Source organism: Nyctereutes procyonoides, unplaced genomic scaffold, assembly GCF_905146905.1.
Source record: "Nyctereutes procyonoides isolate TBG_1078 unplaced genomic scaffold, NYPRO_anot_genome, whole genome shotgun sequence".
NCBI lineage: Eukaryota > Metazoa > Chordata > Mammalia > Carnivora > Canidae > Nyctereutes > Nyctereutes procyonoides.
In genome coordinates this window covers 13305035-13329974 of record NW_026575144.1, presented here as the reverse complement: position 1 = coordinate 13329974, position 24940 = coordinate 13305035, and the positions used below count along the sequence as shown (strand labels likewise).

The 24940-nt window shown below is 43.1% G+C and overlaps 1 long non-coding RNA gene across 1 annotated transcript; it reads left to right on the top strand.

Annotated features, from left to right (window-relative positions):
- The first annotated feature begins 301 nt into the window (after positions 1-301).
- Positions 302-23552, top strand: LOC129499088 (uncharacterized). Its single transcript, XR_008662297.1, has 4 exons — positions 302-440; positions 706-1218; positions 5939-6089; positions 23416-23552. It is a non-coding gene; the product is annotated as an uncharacterized LOC129499088 (long non-coding RNA).
- Positions 23553-24940: the final 1388 nt, after the last annotated feature.

Genomic DNA, 24940 nt, shown 5'->3' with positions numbered 1-24940 from the left:
ACGTCGCGGGCAGCAAGGGCGGCTGCAGCGGCAGCGCGGAAGCAGGCGCGCGGCTTCCCGGGGGCCGCAGCCTCGGGGCGCAGCTCCTCAGCCGGTCGCGTCAAAGGCGCCTGGGGCGGGGCCCGGAGACTGCCCGGCTTCCGGGTCCTGTCGGCGCAGCCGCCGCCACCGAGCCGGAGAGCCCCGCCCCTCGGCGGAGAGCCGCTGCCACGTCAGACCTGAGGCGCACGCGCTCGAGCTGCCCGCCCGCCGCGCGGACCACGTGGGGCCCCGGCGCGAGGGGGCGCTGGGCGCGCGCACAGGCTCGAGGGGCCGGACGGGTGCGGTGCCTCACGCCTCAGCCTGGCCTCCCGGGCCCACGGCCGCCCGCGAGTGACTGCGGGCAGAGGCCCGGTCGGCAGCACGTGGTGGGCCCCGTGACCGGGAGAGGCGCGGACCAGGTAGGGCCGCGGCGGGCGGCACAGCCGGCGCGGGCTCTGGGGCGTCCCTGGCGGCGGCGGAGTCAGGGCTGGGGATACCGGCCCGGGGCGCGGACGCCGCCGGCTAGGCGGTCCCGGACGGGGGACGGGGGCGGGGGGGAACCACTAACACAGGGCCTTTGTGCGACCCTAGGATAAAGATTTCTTAGGCCACCAAAAACAGGAACCCTAAAAAAAAGGACACTTGGACTTCACCATATTAAAATATCTTTTTTTTTTTTTAAAGAAACAACCCAATACAAATTGAGCAAAAACTCAAACACAGAAGAACGTGAACATGTTTATAAGCATAAGGAAAGAGGCTCCGGATCACTAGCTACCTTGCGGACGTCGAGGTGGCACTACCCGGCCACCAGAAGGGCGGGAGACCGAAGCAAAAACTCGGCCTTGACAGCAGAAGTTGACAGGCTGCAGAGAGCAGATGGAACCCTCATACATGGCTGGCCAGGGCATGGACTAACACAACCACTTGGAAATTTTGGCAACTAGCAAAAAAAGTTACCTATCTACCCCGTGTCCCAGAAATTCCGCTCTTGGTATGTTTCTTCAAAAAAAGAGGCACATCTCTGAGAAGACTTGTAGAAGAATGGTCATAGCGGCTTTATTCATAATGGCCCCAAATTACAGAACACCTCAGTGAACATCAAGTGAATAGGCCTCAGGTGGAATTCTACTCAGCAGTGAAAAATAATTCACCGCTACCACAACGTAGCTGAATCTCAGAAACGTCCTGCCACATGTAAGAAACCAGGCCAAAAAAAAAAAAAAAAAAAAGTCCATCTTTGATGCAATTTATAAAAAATATTAGATCAGGCAAGACTAAGCTATATCGTTAGAACAGAAACCGACTCGAGTGAGTGAATTGAATGCAAAGACTGGAGAGGAAAGTTTCTGGAAATGTTTTAGTCCTCACAGCATAGTGGCTATGCAGATGTGTACCTGTGGCAAAATTCACTGGTACAAGATGGGTGCATCTTATTATATTTCAATTAGACTCCTAAACATTGTATGTAAAAGAGTTAAATTACTAAAATCTGTTACTTGTGCCTTGTTCTCTGTCTTGCAACATAAATGGAGTCAATGGCTTGAGAAGAATAGGATGCCAACCCCCCGAAATGGACAGATGTTTTGAGATAGAAGAGGACAGTGTCTCCTGATCATTCACACACTACACTTCTACCACAGTGCTTCAGCAGACACTGTCATTCAGCAGCTCAGCTCCACAATCACTCCCATTTGCTGTGTTTATTATCTATCTCCCCAGAAAGGCAAATCTCTGCTGAGAATGGTTTCCCTGATGTCAGAAAAACCAGAGATGAGGCCTGCAACATATACCAATCTCTTATCTTCTATTAGCCCCCTTTTAAAAAAAGATTTTATTTATTCATGAGAGACACACAGAAAGAGACAGAGACATAGGCAGAGGGAGGAACCTCCCCTGCGGGGAGCCTGATCTGGGACTCGATCCCAGGACTCCGGGATCACAACCTGAGCCAAAGGCAGACTCTCAACCCCTGAGCCACCTAGGTGCCCCTCTTAGCCCATTTTCTTTCGTCTACATGTTATGAGTTAGCCCTTGTGATGCTAGATTCTTGCTGCTGTCGTAATTCTGGGTGGCTATAAGGATGCTCCAGGGATTTCTGTGCCAATTCTGAATTCAATGACAAGTTGGAAAATAATTCTTTAAATGAGTAGATAAGTATACAAATAATAACATCCTTCCAAACCCAAGAATATTAGGTTGCAAATTTTTAATACTAGGCTTGATCTTTTACTGGCAATGACCTAATTCCAGAAAATATATCCTCTCTAAACTTTCTGCAACCAACTAACAACTACAAAAGACAGTCTAAATCATGATGATTTTCTTTTTCTTTTTTTAAGATTTTATTTATTTATACATGAGAGACACAGAAAGAGAGAAAGAGAGGCAGAGACATAGGCAGAGGGAGAAAGAGGCTCCCTCCGGGACTCGATCCTCGGACTCCAGAATCACAACCTGAGCCAAAGGCAGACACTCAACCACTGAGCCACCCAGGCGTCCCAATCATGATGATTTTCAAGTTGTAAGTTTTGATTATTAATATTCTCTAGAGATAACAGTGTTTCTACAAACTTCCACCTTTTTTACACCTCATTAATTTTTGGTCAAAAACACTTTTCCACATAAAAAAAGTCCATTGTTATTTTAAAGGTCAATCATTGATCATTTATGACAAATACAGTGATCATCAGCTGTTTGCACACAAACAATGGACCAAGTAGAATGAATTCAAGGATAGAAATCAGGCAACCTAAATCCTCGTGTTGGCTGCACCATGCAGTAAAGTAATGATTTAGGGCCAAGTTATAACCCATTTGAATCTCAGATTCTACAAATGTAACATGAAAGAATTGGACTAAATGCTCTCAGAGTCCTCCCCCTTCACCTACTAAAAATCCTTAGTGACCATGTAAACCCTGGAAAGGGTTTTTTTTTTTTTTTCATTTCAACTCTTAGAGGTAGTCTTCCAAGTGCTTGGGTGATGTGGGCAGGAGAGGAACACAGGGGTGGCAGGCGGCAGAGAAGTGCTGTGTTGTTCCTGGCCCTGCTGGCTTATCACCACTGTCACTCTGTGACAGGAGGGGACTGTTTGCCCACTTGTTGTATTCCCACAGTTTAAACCAGTGCCTGGCACCACATACTCAATACACTTCTGAGTGAACTGTAGTTCATTAAATATTTATTTAAATAGGGCATGAACCTAGTCAGTGAGGGGGCAGGCACCATATCTCTCCTGTTCACTCCTGTACCTTGGTGCCTGGAATATGCATGGTGTATAGCAGGTACTCAGTTAACATGAGTGGGGAAAATAAATGAAAATATTATCATTCTTACAGAAGTGTTAGCCAGGGGGCAAGAGTTAGAAATGCCAGAATCTTCCTGGAATGGTTTTAATTTGCAGGTCAAGGACAATTCCAACTATACCTAGTTTCTTGAATAGTCTTGGAGAACTTCTTATAATTTCTCCTTTGGTGGAATCCCTGGTGGGCATATCTGAGATCAGAAAGGCAGGGGCAGTGGTGGATATGGCGCATAAACATAAGGAGCACCAAAAACTCTCCACACGCTCCACAATGAACATGACTTGATCTTTGCTTAACATGTATGTTGGGCCCAGTGATACAAAAGTTAGCACGTAGAAGCCAGCAAGGGAAGAGTGAGGATTATTCTCCCAAGTGTGGGACAGAACTAGAGAGACTAAATGAGTGGCACCTTTCTTCCTGATGGAAGTAAACTCCTCTTGGAATCTTTGCCATTGGTTTCTACCTAATAACTTTTGCTTTCCAAGGTCCTGGCACCCTTCCTTTAAGAAGGACTATATCCTGGGAAAACACAAGAGCAAATGGCATTTCTAGCCCTGGGGTTCTAGTCTTAGCTGCACTAAGATAAACTCAAATTCTTCAGAAAACCAGTTAATATTCTGAGCCTTGGTCTTCTGATCAAATGAAGGAGTATGTACGCAAGCTCATAGAACAAATAGTATAAAAGAACAATTAGGCAGTTGTAGCATTATGGCTACAGGCTAAAAAAAAAAAAGTAAGATTCAACTATATGCTGCCTATGAGAAACCCACCAGAAATACTGACATATTTAAAAGGGTTGGAAGTTAAAAGTAGACTCAAAGTAAAAGAAAGAAAAAAGCAAACCTTAGCAAAAGCAGAAATTTATGGGAGGTCCAGTATAGCCTCACAAAAGACAGTCATGAGCCTGGCCTCAGGGAACAGCAAATCCAGGCACTCAGGAGCCCCTGTGGACTAGTGGACTATTTCTACCTTCCTTTCTTGTGCTGTTCTCTCTACCTATAGCTGTTATTAGAGCTGTCTTTCTCCAATAGTCAAGGAACACGGATGTTGGCAACTCTCACTTCCCACAAAATTTATTGTAGGCTTGTTATATGCCAAGCACATTTCTAAACATTTTAGATGTACTAATTAAACTTCACAACAACTCTATCAGGTAAATACTTTATTATCCTTATAGACCGGCAAACTGAAGGCTAGAAAGGTTAAGCAATTCACCCAAGGTTACACAGATAAAAGTAGTGAAAAGTAGTGAAGATTCCTAGCTTCATCCCCAGAGAGACACTAAATTTCTTTCTCCGGCTCCAGTTTGGAAAACCTTGGAACAGGACTCTGCCCTGGAGTGGGTCATGCACTCTTAGCCCTCTTATCTTCTTTCCCACTAAATCAACGTGCTTGGAGCAAAAGAAGGAGAATTTTCCAGAAGAAAAAAGAGAACTGACTTACAAATCAGCACCTGACCATCACAGGGTTCTTTCAAAGTGAACCAATCAAAGAGATCTTTTGAGATGTGCAGGTTCAGAAGGGTGACATCTGTCTGCTTGTAACTTGCTTCTTTTCAACAGTAAGATTCATTATGTTTAAGGGATTCAACCTTTATATATGTGAGAAGGAAAATATAGAGATAAAGATAGATAGATAAGGGAACCCTGGGTGGTGCAGCGGTTTAGCGCCTGCCTTTGGCCCAGGGCACGATCCTGGAGACCTAGGATCGAATCCCACGTCGGGCTCCCGGTGCATGGAGCCTGCTTCTCCCTCTGCCTATGTCTCTGCCTCTCTCTCTCTCTCTCTCTCTCTCTCTCTCTCTCTCTCTGTGACTATCATGAATAAATAAAAATTTAAAAAAAAGATAGATAGATAATATATGTTAACTAAACTTACAAAAAAGAAAAACTCTTTGCTTCATACCATGCTAGATTAAGCCACTTTGAAGAAACTGGGATTTTCCTGTTTGTGAATTGGCCATCATCTAATAGTCCAGTGGCATTTCATTGTATTGTCAAGATATGTTTGTGTATCAATTCCCAGCTGACAGAGACACTTACTGCTTACTTCAGTTCAGGGAAAGGTAAGAGTTATGTTAATAGCCTGTTAGGAAAAGATAAGATAGATGTTGATTACCTGTTAGAGAAGTTACAGAGTTGTTTTTTTTTTTAACTTGTATCTAGTTTAGCGATCTCATTTATGCATTCTTTTCTCAAGTGAGCATATATATCCCTATTTCTCTTCCTGTTGGCCCACCCATTGGTTAGTTAAATCAAACAGGCTTTCTATCAAACCTGTTCTTTTGAACGTTGCCTTCACATATGGGAGGCAGATATAATTTTGATCTAGATAAAAACTGTGACAGTGGCCAAATGACATTCCTTGACACTCCCTTCCCTCTTCTGATGGAGGAAATACTGCTAAGTACAGGAATGGACATTTGCCACCACAGCCATTTCTCCCTTGAATGGAGGGCTGCCTGTGGCTGGGAAGCCATGGAGCAGGTGTCAAGGGACAAGAGGAAGGGGTCACCCAGCCATAGAGGGGGAGCACATAGAGAGCTTGCAGGCAGTTGACAGATATTTTGATATATGATCTGAGAGCATTTTCCATTCTTGGCACTTTTGCAGCCCTGAGGCTGTCCACACATTGAGACCGAGACAGCCTCCTCTGCTTCAGGGGGAAGGACAAGATCCAAACAAGAACAAAGGAATGAATGGTCACCTTGTGCCTTCGAAAAATGCCGTTGAAGCCCTTTTCAGAGACAACAGTTGCAAAAAGGTAAAGCTAAACTTTTCTAGGTGAAAAGGGGATCTGCAAATCTAGTGAGGCCAGACTTCTTGGAGTCTAGGTTTGTAAACTGAATCATAGGTAATGAAGATGAGGATAAAATACGTTAACTTCCCTTGCTCAAAGGAAGACATGCAAACCCTTCCTGGCCTGGAAAGGATGTAGAAGAGATTCAAGACCCAGTGCCTGACCCACCCTCATGTCTGTATGGGTAGGTGTGTGAATGGAGTGGAGGTTGCAGAAAATGGGTAAGGAGCAAGTGCCCCCTATTTCTTATTCAGAAGTCTTGGAAGAGAACCACCTCAGAAGGAACCCCAATCTTACCATGGGTTCAGACAGTGGCAGTAGGGTGGGTTGTGGAGAGAAAAGGCTTGATATGGCATGCACCCTAGACCCTGTGCCCTGCCATACGGGAGATGCAGATATTCCTGCATGCCCAGTGGGGATCACAGATCAGGAGAGGGGCTAGGCATTAGAAGGTACCTGGGGCTGGTAAGAAGACGTTGCAAGATATGGCAGTGACAGGGACCTGAGCAGCAGGTGCTGGCATCTCACTGAGGCCAGGTGGGACTGGGGAGGTCCGTGGCACACGCAGTAGGAATAGAGACCCCCCCCCCTTGCAAAGATCAAGCATTGAAGTCTAGGCAGTGGGGCCAGTAGGACCCAGGTGAACACACACAAACCGGGCGCCCCTTCATGTAGACACCATCCTGGGAGACTGGGGCAGAACAGAAATTGCAGAGAATCTGAACTTGAGTTTGATAGAGTTTAAAGCCTGGATGAACTGAAAACCCTGGTGATCTAACCTGAAAGATCTCCTTGAACAAGCAGAATTAAGTGGGGCCTTCAGACCTAAGTACACTTCGTTTTCAGAAAATAAAGTTCTTGTCTATGTGTGTGATAATCCACATAGTAATTCTCTAGCAGAATCACGAGATGTGGGAGACTCTGGTCCCAGGTTCTTATCAACACTAGATCTAAGTGTACAGACACCCTGAGACATCTTCTAACTTTCATGACAGCAGCCAAGGGCAAACTCTCTTATTTAAAAGCCTCACTGTATTAAAAAAAAAAAAAAGCTTATTTAGTACTAGAGATCTCTATTCACCCTTTAAACAGGTTTTTGCTTATTGCAGCCATGAGGCACACCATTAGCCCTCAGAGCTCTCGTTCTTTGAAAATGAAGGTAATAGATTTTAAAATATTTTTCTCATATAATGGAGTGTGACTATTTTTCATTCTGTGATTTTTGAGTTCTAGACTTTCTCTTAACCTCTAAGGAGAGGGGCAAGTTCTCCAACCACAGGCTAGAACGTGAGGAGTGGAAGGGAAGCTGGAAGTAAGCTGGAGACAGGGCTCGGCAGGATAAGTGTCTCTAACATTGCTTTCTTACTTACCTTGTGGGTTTAGAAGGAGAAGTAAGGGAGGTGTTCCCCCTCTGCATCTGATGATGTAAGACTAGGCCAGTTTTGAGGTGCCTGGGTGGCTCACTTGGTGAAGCATCCAACTCTTGGTTTCAGCTCCAGTCATGGTGTTGGGGTTGTGAGATCATGCCCCATACTGGGCTCCACGCTCAGTGTGAAGCCTGCTGGAGATTCTCTGTCTCCCTCCCACTCAGCTCCCCCCCCCACTAGCTTGTTTTCTTTAAAATAAATAAAAATAAAATCTTAAAAAGAGAGAGAGAAAAAAAAGACTGGACCAGTTTTATCCTTTGGAGTGAGGAGTCACTCATATTGGTGTCTCCCTCACAGCACAGCCTTCCCTGGCACCTCTGAGGCCAGCTGAGTGCCCTTCCTCCCTCTGTGGCTTCCTGTTACTGGGCCATATTACCTTGTTTGTGTCTGCTCTTGCAGTGGGCACAGTAATGTCTGGTCTAATAACCTTTGGTAATAATACTGGTCCACAAAGTACTGTAAAGCTTAATAAATGAGAACGGTATGGAGGAAGGGAATGAAGGAATGGAAGGAGGGAAAGAGGGAGGAAGAAAGGAAGAGAAAGAGGACAGAAAGGAGGAGAACATAAGAAGAGGACAATCATAAAAGACAAATAAGAGATTACAAGAGGAGATAGAAAAGTTGCAATGGGAGCTCCAGGGCACTTTGCCAGGCTGATCCTGAGACTTGGTTCTGGCCTGACATCTACTTGGAATCCTCTTCCCCGGGGGAAGCCAGGACCTCTCTGCACTAACCTTGCTAAAATTCTCTTTTGCTCCGTGCTTTGCCAGAATTGAATGGGATGGCATCCATTTTTTTTTCAGTTGGTCCCCCTGAATGGCATTTCCCATAGCGGAGTTATTCTGGGTCCCGTGGGCAGCAAAATCAATGTGTGTCCGATCTGTATGACCTTGCATGTGAAGGTGAGCTTTTTTTTAGGTGGTGCTAATACAAAGGGAGAATGAGCCTTAGATAGTTTGGCATGCTAAATATAGAGTGGCACTTTTAAAAATGCAATCTTGGCTGCTCTGAGTGTCTGAAAAGACCTGCCAATCACTGCCAAGGGCAAAGGATCATCTTTTCTGGACACATGAGGATTTAAGGACCTGTTTGGAATCAAAACAGATCATTAGTAACATATGCATGGAGAATGACCACAGCTAATTATGTACATGTTGCCTCTACACATAAGTGCCCTGCAGGCCACCATATAACCCTGAAAGCAGGCTGGAGTGGCTAACCTGGCTTTATGGACAAAGTGAACCTGGGAGCCCATGTCATGGTGTCACTATGAGTATCAAGGCATCTCAAGGGAAGAGGGTGTCACTATAGGAAGAGAAACGACCTCACAAAATAGGGATGCTGTCACAAAATGATGGGTCATTGCAAAGAAAGGGCAGATCATTCTTAATGATACCCAGTTCCCTGTAAGCTGGAAAGCAGATTTTCTGGGCAGAGCTGCTCTGGACCATTACATATCACTCCTCGCGGTCCCTTTAGATAGCGGCAAAAACTGGAAATAGACAGTTACTTCTCTTCAGTTTAAGTTTTCGTCTTGTAGCCTATCTCATGGCTCACCCCTAAAAGCTGGGGAAAACCAGTGGCTGTAGAAGCCAAGGGGTTGAGCTGGGTATGAGGATAAAGGGAAAAACCTGATTAGGAACTGCACAGTGTTCAAGCATCTTTACCATGGTAGACAAAGCTTGCTGATCATAAACATAAAAAATGGGGGTGCCTGGGTGGCTGAGTTGGTTAAGCATCTGCCTTCGGCTCAGGTCACGACCCCAGGGTGCTGGGATGAAGCCCCACATTGGACTCCCTGCTCAGCAGGGAGTCTGCTTCTCCCTCTGCCCTTTCCCCTGCTTGTGCACTCTCTCTCTCTCTCTCTCTCTCTCTCTCTTTTTCTCTCTGTCAAATAAATAAATAAAATCCTTTTTTTAAAAAAAAGGTTAGGGGATCCCTGAGTGGCTCAGCGGTTTGGCACCTGCCTTTGGCCCAGGGCATGATCCTGGAGTCCCGGGATCGAGTCCCACGTCGGACTCCCTGTCCCTCCTCCTGTGTCTCTGCCTCTCTCTCTCTCTCTCTCTGTCTATCATAAATAAATAAATAACTCTTTAAAAAAAGGTTAAAGATGTGTGCTACACGCTCCTTCACTTGCCTCATGGGACTAAATACATTGTAACTTACAAAGAAACACAGGTAGGAAAGGCAGGGCTTAATTGCGCCTGAGCTCTGGTATCTAGAGGCCTCATTCAACCCCATGCCCATCATTGGGGAGATAAGGGGCAAGTTACTTAGCTCTATGTAATAGAAGAGACAATATTATAACACTCATTCCTAGAGTTGTTCTAAAGAGTAAGTGAATTAAGAACATGGAAAGGGTTCAGGAATTGCCCAGCACATAGTAGATAGTTGATTCACAGTGGTTGCTATGAGTTCAAGGAACTCAGAGGGATTTAAAGATGTTAGTTGTGTAGAGTCATACAGACAGAGACAAGCACACGGGGAAATGGCATTTTGAGCAGTGCCCCATGACCAGCAGACGGGGCCACTGTGCAGAAGTGCCCTGGCCTCCCCCAGGGCAGGCACTACCAGATTCTGAGGAACACCTGTGTCCTAGGCATGCATGGCAAATCGTTCCTCTGTGTGAACAGAACAGACTGTCACATGTACTGAACCATGGAACCATAACTTGCTATTAGCCAGTTCCTTCCTCCTAGAGAACATCAAGGTGCTGGTGGCAGGCAAACTAGAAGATGCAGCTTAGGGGCATCTAGATGTGTAGGGGCCTCATGACTGTCTAGAAGGGATGAGGACAGGTACTTGCCAGGTTTCTGACTGTGGACCAAATGTCCAAAATTTTGAGATTTCCTAAGCACATCCAAAATGCTTCCTTATAGCATCAGAATCCCAATGACTGGATCACAGGGGCCCTTGGGAGGTACCCTCTTATTCTGCAGATGAGCCAAGCGGAAACACAGTCTGCCAGGCAGCCAGTGCGGAAAGGATCCATGTCACATTCAAGCCGGGGGCTGGTTGATTTTGTCCTTAGCACTGTGCATTCCGGAGGGAAAATCAGATCAAAGGAGAGAGTTAATGATCCCTCCAGGCAGAGAGGCTCTTTTTGCTCTGGGAAACTGTCTGGAAAGGTAGGATAAGGAGCCTATAGAATTACAAATGCATGAACCCTAAGGACCTTCATTCACTTCACTCATCAAATACTTCTTTAGTGCTGACGATTCAAAAGGCACAGGGATAGGTACTCTTGAGGTTCAGATTTTCTTTGGCAAGATACTGAATATCTAAAACAGCCACCAATAAAGGCACAGCCAGCAGCTGGGCGGCACTGGAGCCATTCCTGTTCACTAATGGAGGAGACTGTTCTTATCCTCTAGTGATGGTATCTCTGGGGAAGGCTTTGGGGAAGTGGTCCTTTAGCACAAGGAATTTCCATTTTATAAGGTTATTTGCTTAGAAGTAAGTCTATATCCTGAAACACAGGAGGTATCCTAACCATATTGAATGAACCATCAGTGGTAGATTCGAAGTAATCCTGTTGACAAGGCAATTTCTCCTGCCATATCTCTGAAGTCGACTGAGCTTACACTTGGGGGAAGATCCTAGGAAAAAAGGGGAGGGGTCCTCAACATTGCTTAAGAACTGAATTATCGCCCCTTCCTCCTGTGACATGAAATCTTGACTCTCTGGGAAGCCCAACTGTTTTCCCTACACCTGCCCCATTTTCCCCTTACCAAGTAAGCAACCAGGCTTTGGAATTTCTTACCTCAGAGACTCGAGCACTTTGGAAAGCAAGAGCAGCCTTATCCAAAATGCTTCTGAAAAGCAAAATAACAAGGAATAGACAGGGAGATCTGCAGGCTCCTTGATCATTGGGGATATTTTCCAGGTCCTCTGGCAATGTGTCTACAAGGGGACAAGGCCTCTGGGGAGAAGGAATAATCCCCAGGGGAAATCAGATTCAGTTATGGGACTCCCACTTTTGCCAGAAACTCTGCCTCTTGGAGCCTGGCTGGGCAGTGGCAGAGCCTCTGGGTAAGAAAGGATCATGTAGAGCAGAACAAGGGTGGATTGCTCCTGCAATCTCGCAATCTCTTCAGTGTGGCCTGGGGGGTGGCCAGAGAAATGACAGGGCTAGGTAAACCTGCAGGCCCCGAGGATAGGCATGGGTGGAGGATAGGCATGGGTGGAGCAGCAGTAATCACTGAGACTGAATTTCCCTCCTGGGTTGGGGTTAGGGCAGCCATGTGGGAGGTGACAGTCCTAGAAGGCAAACACGTACTTGATTTTACGAAAACAAAGTTTTCTGCATACCTGATATACTCACCTAATAGCCACATGATCTAGGGTCTGCTGGTTCCTTGCTGGGATCCGAATCAGTGTGGTGTGTCCTGCCCATGGCTCCCCAATCACTGTGGACACTTCATGTTTCACTCACTAAATATATGCATTTACTATGTTTTCTTTCTCTTCCCCCACCTTCCAAAAAAATTATTTTTAATCTTTACTCACATAAATACACATAACATAAAATGTACCACCTGAAACATTTGGAAAATGCAACACTGTCCTGATCAAACAGTAACTGCATTCTCCCACTCCATCCAGCCCTTGGCAGCAACCCTTCTACCTCCTGTCTCCATAAATGTGCTTATCCTAGGTACCTCATACATGTAATACAGTACTTGTCCTCTTGTGTCTAGCTTATTTCACTTATTGTCCTGTCTTCTAGGTTCATCCATGTTGTAGCCTGTGTCAGAATTTTCTTCTTCTTAAGGCTGAATAATATTCCTTTGCTTGTATGTATACAATCGGTTTATCCATTCATCATTGATGGACATCTGAGCTGTTTCCATCTTGTGGCTATTGTGAATAATACTATGAACCTGAGTGCTCAAATATCTTTCTGAGATCCAGCTTTCAATTCTTTGAGTACATATCCAGAAATGAAATTGTTGGATCATACAGTAATTCTATGTTTAATTTTTTGAGGGACCACCCTACTGTGTTCTATAGCAGCTGCACCATTTTACAGTCCAACAGTACACAAATGTTCCTATCCTTGCCAGTACTTCTTTTCTACCTTTTCAATAGTAGGCATTGTGATGGGTGTGAGGTGCTATCTCATGGTGGTTTTGATTTGTATCTTCCTAGTGTTGAGTGACATTGAGCATCTTTTTGTGGGTTTTTTGGCCATCTGTGTATCTTCAGAGAAATGTTTGCTCGATTCCTGTGCCCATTCTTTTAATGGGGTTGTTTGTTTTTGTTGTTTCCAAGTCACACATTTTATTTTGGTGGCTGTCTTGTCCTGAGATTCTTCTTATCAAAGATTATACTATTTACAAAATCATCCTTCACTCTCATGCTTCCTTCCATCATAAACTCCAACACCTTTGCCCTCAAACGTCTTAAAATAATTAATTTTCTCAAGAAATTTCTTTATGCATTATGTAAATAAAGCCCTTTGGGGCCCCAATCACCAGCCATTAATTAATTAATTTGTTTAGGAAGGTGAAGGCAGAGGGAATCTTTAATTTTTTGAAGATTTTATTTATTCATAAGAGATACACAGAGAGAGGCAGAGACATAGGCAGAGAGAGAATCAAGCTCCCTTTGGGGAGCCCAATGTGGAACTCAATCACAGGACCCCGGGATTACAACCTGAGCCAAAGGCAGAGGCTCAACCACTGAGCCACGCAGATGCCCCCGGAGGGAGAGAATCTTAAGCAAGCTGTATAGTCAATGCAGAGCCCGATGCAGGACTCCATCTCACAATCCTGAGACCATGACCTGAGCCACAATTGGGAGTTGGATGCTTAACTGACTCAGCCACCCAGGTGCCTGGTCACCAGCCTCTTAGATCTATCTGACATGCCTGCATCCTCAGAGGAACACACAATTTAGGATTAAAATGGTAACCCTACCACAACTACTTTTTTTCCCCAGAAAACAATAAAAACAACACAAACTTTAAGGAGTGAATCTCTCTATAAGTAGTGCCAACGTGTAAATCCTGGTGTGCACCCAGCTCAGGGGCAGCACTATGGTGTTGAAAGATGCCATGACTATGGTCATCCCCAGTCTGTGCTGCTCACGGGCTGACCTGGGGTGTGTTTGCCATTATCACCCTTGGTTCTCCATCAGAGGGCATGTTGTCACGGGCTTCTCTGGAAAAGAACAATTGCAATAGCAGACTGCTGTCTGGTCCCAGCAAGCCAGACAGAAAGGAACAAATAAAATGCCTGCTGGTTACCAAGCTGGGAAGGGAAGAGCTCAGTAATGCTGTGGACCCAGCTCAGCTTTGAGATAAAAAAAAAAAAAAAAAAAAAAAAAAGCACCTCATGCTGAGAAATTTCTATTCCTTTAACAGAGAATCTACAATTCTTGTGGATCTATATGAGTTCAAAAGAATTATTTCTGTGCTGAAGACACACCACTCAAATATTGTGATATAAGAGTCATCCCCAATTCCCCATCTCTCTGAAATATTTAGTCAACTTACCTCTCCTGTTGCCTGACAGTCCCCTCATTAATGTCATCTCCATGAAATAAAAAACATTATAACTTCGGAAAGTACCACTTTTATTGCCTCTGGGTATCTTTCCCTGCCTCCTCAAGCTGGTTTTGTGGCTCACCTCACTGGTCTCATAATTCCCTATGGATACCTCTGTCACCACACACTACTTCCCCCATACTACACCTTGTGTTTTTTCAGGGCTATAACTGGGTTTTATTTATTTTTGATTCAGAGTGGCTGGTTCATAGCAGTGCTCAAAATGGGTGCTCAAAAGTGCTTGTCTTATGAATAGACAGATGGATGAACAAAAGCAATACTCACCATTATGTCGGCACATATCTAACACATTTTACCCATTGGGGGCTTCTGGTGAGAGATGGAGAGATCTGGGGTTGGAGACATCAGAACAGAATTGTCAGGTGCTCACTATGACGGAGCCCATCTTTTTACTTGGGATGTATGGTGCTGTTTCCTTGGGGGAGCCTCTCTCTGGCAACACTTTGGTTAAGCTGCTGTGCATTTTCAGTCTGGCCCTGTTCCTGCTTAATTAGCATGCATCTTGTTAAAATAAAATGAGATAGATGGTTCTGGAATACATGGAATAGTGGAATCAGCTTTTCAGTTGCAAACAGATTAAGCATGTGGAAGAGAAATGCTCTTTTTGACAGATTCTCAAAATAATTACAAGCAAGCGTAGGTGGAGAAGTGTCAATCAACCAAAATGCATGTGATAAGCACACCTTTTTTTCAGATGATTTTGAAGAGCTTTTGCCCAAACACAGGATACAAGGAATACAGTGCATTTGTGTTAAAAATAGTTGTAAGTTAAACTTTTGAAGAACTAACAATATCAGAAGTAATGGTTATCAACTTTTTGCTGAATATGAACACACGTGGATAATTGAAGGTGTTTTTTTTTAAGATTTTATTTTTTCATGAGAGACACAGAGAGAGAAAGAGGCAGAGCCATAAACAGAAGGAGAAGCGGGCTCCTCACAGGGATCCCAACGCAGGACTCGATCCCAGACCCCAGGATCACACTCTCAGCTGAAGACATACGCTCAACTGCTGAGCTACCCAGGCATCCCAGATAATTGAAGGTTTAAGAGATTAGTCAGAAATAGGGATTGGATTGGGGAAGATCCATTCTTAGAATCGCTCAAGAGTTCCTGCAGAAACTACATACAGGTATTAAACACAGTATTATAAAAATGTCTCCATGTCTGAGAAGCAGTGAGTGATAATCTAGATATAAGCATATAAATAAAATTCTAATACCGGTGCAGAGTCAGGGAGCTTTTCCTCCCATCTCTACTATCATATCACTGCCCATTTATGTTGAGGCCATTCCTGAACAGTGCTGCTGCTATATTGTCACTGTGGTAACTACTTTAAAATTCTTTAGCATAAATATGTGATGTGTGTGTGCAAATTAGCTTTCATCTGGATGTGAAGATTTAACTTAGTTACCATGCAAAGCACTCTAATCATAATTAACATTCACTCATTCATTCAAATATCAAATGTGGATTGCATAAAATCACTTAGACACTATTCTAGGAACTGGGGATAGACCAATGCATGAAACAAATTAAAACACCTGCCTTGAGAAAGCCCACAATCTGATCACAATTGATGGTGACTATAGGTGCTTGCTTAGGTATTTCCAAGATAGCTATAGAAATCATATTCAATAAAAAAAAGAAAGAAATCATATTCAAGAGGTGCATGGGTGGCTCAGTTGATTATGTTTCCAACTCTTGATTTCAGCTCGGGTCATGAGATTGAACCCTGCACTGGGCTCTGCAGAGAGCATAGATCCTGCTTGAGATTCTCTCTCTCCCTCTCCCTCTGCCCCTCCCAGCCACCAGTGCATACACTTTCTCTCTCTCTCTTTCTGTCTCCAAAAAAAAAAAAATCATATTCAAAGGATTTGATAATTGGAAGAAAGGATATCAGGAATAATTTCTCTACTGATAAATAGGTGGTGCTGAAAACATTTGGTGGTTTAAAAAGTTTCTCCAGGTCCTGCCTATACATGAAGAACAAATATAAACAGTAGGCAGGCCCTCTAGCCTACTATGTTCAGAATAGGGATGGAAATCTGAATTCCTGCTGGTCAGTGCTCTCCACTTCATGAAGGATGCTTGCACCTGATATGAGCATAAAGTTGGCCGATCCTACCTTCAGAATATTGCTGCCTCTGCCTCAGAACAATTAGCACAAGATGCCTAGAGAGTGCTTGGAAACAGAGTAGGCCTTTGCTGAACTTATAGGAAAGATCTGATGTTTCTATGCTTGATAAAAAATGTTGATACCTTTGGCAAACTTTGGTTGAATATTTGCTGTCATTGTAACCTACTCTCTAAAAACAACATTACTGGGGAAGGTATGTTTATTTTTTATTTTTATTTTTTAAAAATATTGTTTTATTTATTCATGAGACACCCACAGAGAGAGGCAGAGACTTAGGCAGAAGGAAAAACACCCTATCTGCAGGGAGCCCTATGCAGAACTCGATCCCAGGACCCCGGGATCACCACCCAAGCCAAAGGCAGACGTTCAACCACTGAGCCACCTCATATTTGGTACCCCAGGAAGGTATGTTTAAACACTACCTTTCCATCACTAGAAGATCCCCATATTTACCAGAGGGACCAGCCAACCCTTGACTGTCCAAATGAACTCGAGCCATTTGCGACAGCATCATGCTCTTTCTCTACAAATCTTTGTTTTTTTTTCTTTTTTTAAGATTTGATTTATTCATGAGAGACACACAGAGAGAGGCAGAGACATAGACAGAGGGAGAAGCAGGCCCCCTGCGCGGAGCCTAATGTGGAACTCAATCCCAGGACCCAGGGGTCATGACCTGAACCAAAGGCAGAAGCTCAACCACTGAGCCACCCACGTGCCCCAAACTTTGGTCTTCAACGTGGTTCTGCCTGTGACCTCAAGCCCTTCTCTCTGGTGGGCTAGTTAGATTGGCTGATGGTTATCCACTCTACCCAACCCTTACATTTTCACTGTTTGAGCAGCTGGGCCTGAGCCCAGCAGACCAGAAGATTTCAGGTACTGAGGAGATGCTGAGTCTGAGCTAAAACTGATGGGACAGCTGGTCTTTTCTTTTTTTTTTTTTCTTAAAATACACAATCTAGGATGCCATCTATTCTCTTAGGTCATCCTAAATTGTGCTCAGTGCTGTTTAGGGAAAAGCTACTTCTCTGGCATGTCCTGTACACCCACATGGCCACTACACTCAGAGCACTTCTGCCTGCCACACCAAGCAATCTGTGACACCAGCTGGGAGTCCCACACTTTAATTCAATAGATACAATTCTGTGTAGCTAGGGATGGTGTCACATCTCACAGTGAAGGGCTAGTTCCACAAGACTGCCCTCTTTCCTCCTTTGTCAGACAAAGATTGCAAGTGTAGTTTGTCATCTATGTTTCTGACCAAACAGCTGTATATTTGAGATTCCCAACACCACCTCCCCAGGTTCAATTACTTTGCTAGAGCAGCTCACACAACTGAGGAAAACTATTAATGTTTACCAGTTTATTACAAAAGGATGTGACAAAGGCTAGAGATGAATGTCCAGAAGGAAGAGATGCAGAGGGCAAGGTATGTGGGGGAGAGGATGCAAGGCCTCCATGCTCTCTATGAGCACACATTCTCCCCACACCCCCAAGTGGTCACTTACCAGAAGCTCTCCAAACTTCATATTCTTGGAATTTTGATGGTGGCTTCCTCACATAGGCATAACAGATCATCAACTCCATTTCCAGTCCTTCTCCCCTCTCTGGAGGATGAAGAGTGTGGGAGTTGAAAATTCCAAGCTTTTCATCATGGCTTGGTCTTTCTCGGTGACCAGCCCAATCCCAGAGCCCATCCAGAGTCACCTTGTTAGAACCAAGATACTTCTGCCCCCAGGAAATCCTGAGGGATTTAGGAACTCTGTCAGGACCCTTAGTCAAAGACCAAAGATTGGAATCAAAGATGCTCATAGTGCTCTCATCACTTATGATGAGCTCTATGCCAGGAACCGGAGGCAGAGACCAATATATATTTTTTCCAAAATTTTATAAGTGCCATGCTCTCACTTTATGGAAAATGACTGTCTTTAACCCAATCATTTCCCACAAAACTGCCTAATTTCCTATTAGTAGCATTTATAGAATGGTGGTTTTTTTTGCATAGAATATCTTACTAAATGTTATAATAAATCATCATTCATGATGACAGCTAATAATCAGTGAATGTCTCATGTAGTCACTTGGTGGGGGTGGGAGTGAGTGTACAACAGCGGATCCTCTGGATCTCAGTAGGAATATATAGGTTCCTGGAAAAGAGATCACTGACCGGAGCCTGATTGATGGGAACACACACATCCTGACATAATCATGGAGGCCCAGGGTGTGGTCCTGGAGATGGGAATCTTAATGACCCAGAGCTAAATAGGCTCATGAAACACATTTATAACTATTGTGAATCCATAACATTTACAGCATTTCCTAACACAACGTAAATGCCATCGAAGGTGGCTGATGTTTCTATCTCCTCTGCATTCTTTAGAATTCTTTTAGTATGAAGCTCATTAGGCCAAGAGGGTGACCTGTATCCATGTAGGTACTCAGAGTGAGCACAGTGCGGGGGTAGTTACAATGGAGGGAAGGGCGGGCATGGTGCAAGCATTTGCTCTCAACTGATGCCAACAATTCTATCCTGAATCTTCCCAGGTAGGGTGGGCTTTCTTAGGAAAGAATGGATGTGTCAGGGATGCCTGGGTGGCTTAGTCAGTTAGCATCTGCCTTCAGCTCAGGTCATGATGTCGGGGTCCTGGGATCCAGCCCCATGTTGAGCTCCTTCCACAGCGGGGAGTCTGCTTCTCCCTCTGCCTCTGCCTGCTGCTCCCCCCTGTGCTTCTGCTCTCCCTCCCCCCTCTCTCTCTCTCAAATAAGTAAATAATCTAAAAAAAAGGGGGGGGGATGAGTCAGAAGGAGCTGGTTCACATTGGAAGCTCAAGAAAAAGAGTCTCAGATTGGCAGTGTTCATCCATTACTGTTTGTATGGAGATTCACCTTCCTGCAGATAGCCCTGCTGTGAAGATGGACACACCAGGCCACCAGAGCCTGATGACACTGAATATTCATATCATATAACCAACATCCCTTGCCTTCATTCTTTTCCATCCAGGTCATCTGCTTGACTCAGCTCCTATTGACATTGAAACAAAATTTGATATTCTTTAGAATGCTAGCGCTATCAGCTAGAAATGAAGGACACTAAGGCCCTGGGAGAGCATGGAGCCAGAAAATAGAATGAGCTCCATCTTTAGTCACTGCACCAAAAGTCACCCAGTCCATACACATGGGACTGTCACATCAGTGAAAATTAAATTCTACTGTTGCAAACTTCTGGCATTTGTGGGTCTCTTTATAGAGAAACTTGAATTTTCTGAGCTGATACAGGAAACTGTAAACTGCTTGTTTTCATAAGCTTAGCAACTTTTTACTGTTTTCCCATATCAGATAATTGGGGTGGGAAGGTCCAGGGACCAAGAGAAAAGAAAGGATTCTATTATTGCAAATGATACCATTGTGGGATAATGCAAACATTATGTATATGAATGTGGATCTCCTGCTATCTCCTCAATAGCACACTATGGTTCCTCTCCCCAGCATGCTGTGTGGTCAGCCAGCATATAGAAAATATAAGGCTTTCTCGAAATTGGTCTATTACAGTTGAAAGCACATTGGCATACGAGCTAAAAAATATTTATGTCAAACAATTTCAGCCCATGTAATATCCTTCACAAATCAAGGGCAATTTCTAAGATAGCATAGTTATAGGATTTATAGATTGTATTTTGCTGCTAGCATATGAATTACTTACTAATAAGCAGGTGATAGAATTTCTATTCAACACAGTCCACTGCATGAAAATAACAGAGTAACCAAGGCAGAAGAATTTAGAAAGAGGACATAATTAACCATGATATCACCAATGCAATAAAATAATAATGAATGCAGTCAGGGTTAATTTTGATACTTTGAAGAAAAGGCAAATTATAGTCAAAATGGTTAATTATGCTCCTTAAAAAGAAGCATCCAAGTGCTTGAGCAAAGCAGAGTAATGACCTTATTGAAAAAAAATATTATTACTGGAGACAAATATGGAAAGCAAAGAATGTAAGAGCAGAATGATTGACAATCAGCCTGTTTTCCATTTCTTCCTTGACTATGTTATAGGAATGGGGATCTGGTGTGATGCAGTCTATTTTAGGAAGTGGGGAGGATGGTGGCCAAGGTCAACTGTTCTGAAGGCAGATTGCGCTGGTTCCCATTATTTACTAATTAGATAGCCATGAGTAGCTTCATTCTCTCCTTGCTAAACTTCTTCATTTTCCTCATCCATAAAATGAGAAACATCAGAGTACTAACTCACAGCTGTGTTTCGAACATTGAGTAAGATAAAATTTAAAAAGGAATTCCAGAGCAAATTAGCAAAGAGTAAGGAAGCACTCACTTACCTTAGCTATGTGTAAACTCAGAAAGAAATCAACATAAATACAAATCCTAGAGACCTGCGATACACCGCAATGAGTCAATACTAGAGTAATCTGAATACTGAAGATGAAGATCATAGTGCTTGGGAACATTTCAAAGCACTTTTCCCACTTCTGGTTCTTCCCTTTCACTGTGTCAACTCCCTTTATTTTGAATGCGAAAAAGAAGACATAGGCAAATTAAATAACTCCACAGATCCCAAGCCTTGTTAATAGCAGAGAATTAGAAACCAGCTCTGCTGGTTCCCTTAGCAACACTAACAGGAAGTATAATTTTGTGTAGTTAGTCACACAAAGATTGTGTCATTGCAGAAATTTAGTAAAACACCCATATTACGCATTCCACGAATAAGGCAAAGCTTATGTACACTTGATTTTAGGGCCCGTTCTTTGGAAGGGATGTGAGCACAGAGCCTCAGTGTGTGGAGTTTTTATTAGGATTTCGTTACATAGGCAAGATTGGTGAAACCATTGATCATGAGATTGAGCTCAATCTCCTGGAGGACTTCCAACCTTCTAATGACCCACTTGATCTTCCGGGTGATTGGACTGTATCATGATCCTCTCTGGGGCCCATCTCCAGTCAGGTCATGAGCGTAATAAGGATACTCCTATGACTCAGAAAATTGAAGAGTTTCTGAAGCTGTGTCAGCAACCAGGGACAAAGACCAGACATATTCATTTCATAGCACACTGAATTTCTTTGATCAACTCATGATCCCTCCTCCATATACTTCCCTCTTCAAGGCTAACACCTCCTGTACCCCAAAGGAGATTAATTACTGATTAAGTCAAAAGAATAATTGCCCCTGATAAGCCTTTTAAAAAAATATTTTGACATTCATCATTTATATAGTCTGTACTGATTTCAGAGGAACAGTGTCATTTCAGAGGCCCATCTGAGCCCTTGAGAAGAGCTCTCAATAAGAATTCTCTCTCCATGGCTGGACAGTTGGTCTCCTTGGAGACAGCTTTTCATGGGCAGCCCTTCCAGGTAGTCCCAAAGCACATCATGGAAGATGGATTTCATTTCCTTCATTACTCTAGCGTGTATTTTCCAAATTTTCAGTAATGGACATAAGTGATTTTATAAACAGGAAATAACTCTATGAAAAAAAGAGTAGCAACCTGTATTAGGGTATGTTCCCCCATACAATGATACTAGGTAGCAATTATGAATAATGCAAAGAAATCTAAAATAAAGTTTCAGGTAAAAACACCAATCCCATATACTAATAATTATAAATTTTAAAATATACATTTATATACATATACATAAAATACATAAATTTTATGTATACATACATATACATAAAATATACATATATATAAATCCACATCTCTCTATATATATATGTATATAATATATAAACACACAAATGAAATCTATCCTTACATATATAACACAAATATATACATCTAACCTTTGCTTGTGTATACATATACCTATAGATACCTATATATAAATATATATATACAAAGGTTAATTATGGTGCTTTTGGTAAGTGATCTTGAGAGAGCTGAGAGCATGGAGAAGGACTTGGGATTTTCAGAGTATACCTTTCTATAGGTTTAGTTTTTAGCATAGACACAAATATGCTTTTTCATAAAGTTTTCTGTGATCAGTGGCAGATGGTAGGCAAAATTATGAGGACAGCATTTAACTTACTTAAGTTGAGGACCTCAAAGGGGTTTAATAAAATCATATTTTGTAGTAAAAAGTGGGAGGGTAAGAAAAAGGAAGAACTCGGGGAAGACAAGGAAGATGGGAGAGGATGAAGCGAGGAACAGAGGGAGAAGAAGTGAGCATTCCTTGACCAAGTGTGAAACATGCACCATGTATAACCTGACACCTAGCACTAGTGTTGTCCCTCTATAGAAACACAGGAGGCCAGTCTACCTCCCTGGACATTATGCAGGTGTCAATAAGATCATTTTCTACAACAAGTATTCGTGTAGTCAGGGGATTAGCACTACGAGTTGTGTAGTCAGGGAGACCAAGAAGTTATTAATCATTTTATAACGCTTTCTCCTGTTTTTTCTCTCTTCTAAAATCTTTAAATTCATTATCATAGTAACATGGATTGAATCACAATGCAACGGAGAAGTCTGGGATCACAGAATGAAAGGTGGTTTAATATTGCCTTCTGGGCAGAGAATTTTGTCTTGATTACAAGCTGGCGAATTAAGGTTAGTTTTAAATTTATAGGATTATCATTATAGGGCTTTAGGACAAATAAATGTTCTTCAATATTACATATTTTAAAACCTTATACCCAACTTCCATATAGAAGACTGACCTTTGTACCTATCATCAATAAGGAGAAAATCTTTAGGGACGCCTGGATGACTCAGTGGTTGAGCACCTGCCTTCGGCTCAGATCATGATCCTGGGATCTGGGATCAAGTCCTGCATGGGGCTCCCTGTGAGGAGCCTGCTTCTTTCTCCACCTAGAGAAAGGTGAAACTTAGAAAGGTGAAACCTTTCTGCCTCTCTCTCTCAGTCTGTGTCTCTCATTAATAAATAAATAAATCTTAAAAAAAAAAAAGAAGAAAGAAAGAAAGAAAATCTTTAGGGGTCCCAAATGCAACTCTCTCCCTCTAAGAACATTGGAGGACAATTTCATTTGATAATAACAATTCAGAGAAGATATCAGACTATTTCTTTAAAATCTACATCAGATGAAAATTTTTACCATGTTTGTTAATCTGAGTTTAAGACATTTCTTGGGGGGAAAAGATTAACATTTGTTGCAACTGCTGAAAAAAAATCTGTTTTTCAGGTACCTGAATGGCTCAGCAGTTGAGAGTCTGCCTTCTGCTCAGGGTGTGATCCCAGGGTCCGGGGATCGAGTCCTGCATTGGGCTTCCTGCATGGAGTCTGCTTCTCCCTCTGCCTGTGTCTCTGCCTATCTCTGTGTGTCTCTCATGAATAAATAAATAATATTTAAAAAATAAATTAAAAATCTATTTTTCTTGAAGAACTGAACACACTTGAAAGATAAAATGAATACCTATAAAGAAATATAGTAACTATAAGCTACATTAACTCACAAATCTAAGGAAGTATGATAAACAAGTTACATATTGAGTGAATAACACAGTTTGTTGGATTTTTTAACCTCTAAGATTCCAAGACAGAATACAGATGGTGGATAATAAAGTGCAGAAGCACAGCCAGGAACTGGAAACCCAGGAATCCTGGGCTGAATGAAGAATCAAAGGCTCCATTTCAGGCTCTGACACAAAGTTGCTAGTTGACTCTGCTCCATATCTTCATGCTATGTCAACCAAAGGAAGAGCGCTTTCCTGTTCCTACTGGGTCCCAAGTAAGGTAATCATTGCTGGGGTTGCAGAAATGAAAACACTGTGTGATCTTGAAGGAACTCGAGTGAAATGAGACGGGTAACTAAGCAATTTCAGCTTCAGTATGGGGTTGCTCTGGTCAGTGCTCAGCAGCAGAGGACAGAATCCACTCTTGCTGCCTTGTGCAGGAAGAGTTTACACTCAATCACTGGCAGAAGAGTAGAGTCTAGCAGAGCTTCTGTGAAGAATACCCCCACCACAAGAGGAAGCTGCAGAGCCAAGAAGCCGTTGGAGGAATTGGGAAGTTTTTAAACACACTATCTCTGCCCACACTGACAAGATGCATGTCCAGCACCTGGCTGCCTACCTATATTCTGAAGCCAGGGCTCACTGCTCTCCATGAAGGCTTAGTGGAACATCTGAGGTCTGAGACAGGATACAAGAGAAAGAAAGTGTGTGCCACTACATCTTGGGGACAGAGTCGACATTCAGGCATAGGTGACTTGATTTTCTTCTCTCCAGACTTTGGTCAGCAATGTGTGCACGCGTGCGTGTGTGGTCAGGTGAGAGTTGTAGAATGGAATTCTATGAATTATCAGATCAGCCTAAATTTTAAAATAAAGTTAGAAAGCTTTATTACTACTTGGTGGGTAAGGTTCAGTAGGACGACCAACCTTTTATAGAGATTTTGTGTATCTAAGTTGCAACCTTGGTGATGACCTCATACAAGTGTCAGAATATCTCTTCTCCCAGTGCCTGGCACAGAGTGAATGCTCAGGAAGGCATGTTAAGGTGCCTCCCACATGTATGGGCCACCAAAAACAGTTCATTTTAGAAGTGAGTGGGTCTTAATTCCCTGGGCTCAACTGCAGAGAATGAGATTTTTTTAAAAAAAACTTAGTAAATGCATTAATCCAGGTGCTGGGAGAAGTCAATGCCAAGATGGGATTAAACATTAAGGATTTTATTAGAGCCGCACCCATGAGAGGAAATAGAGAGGAG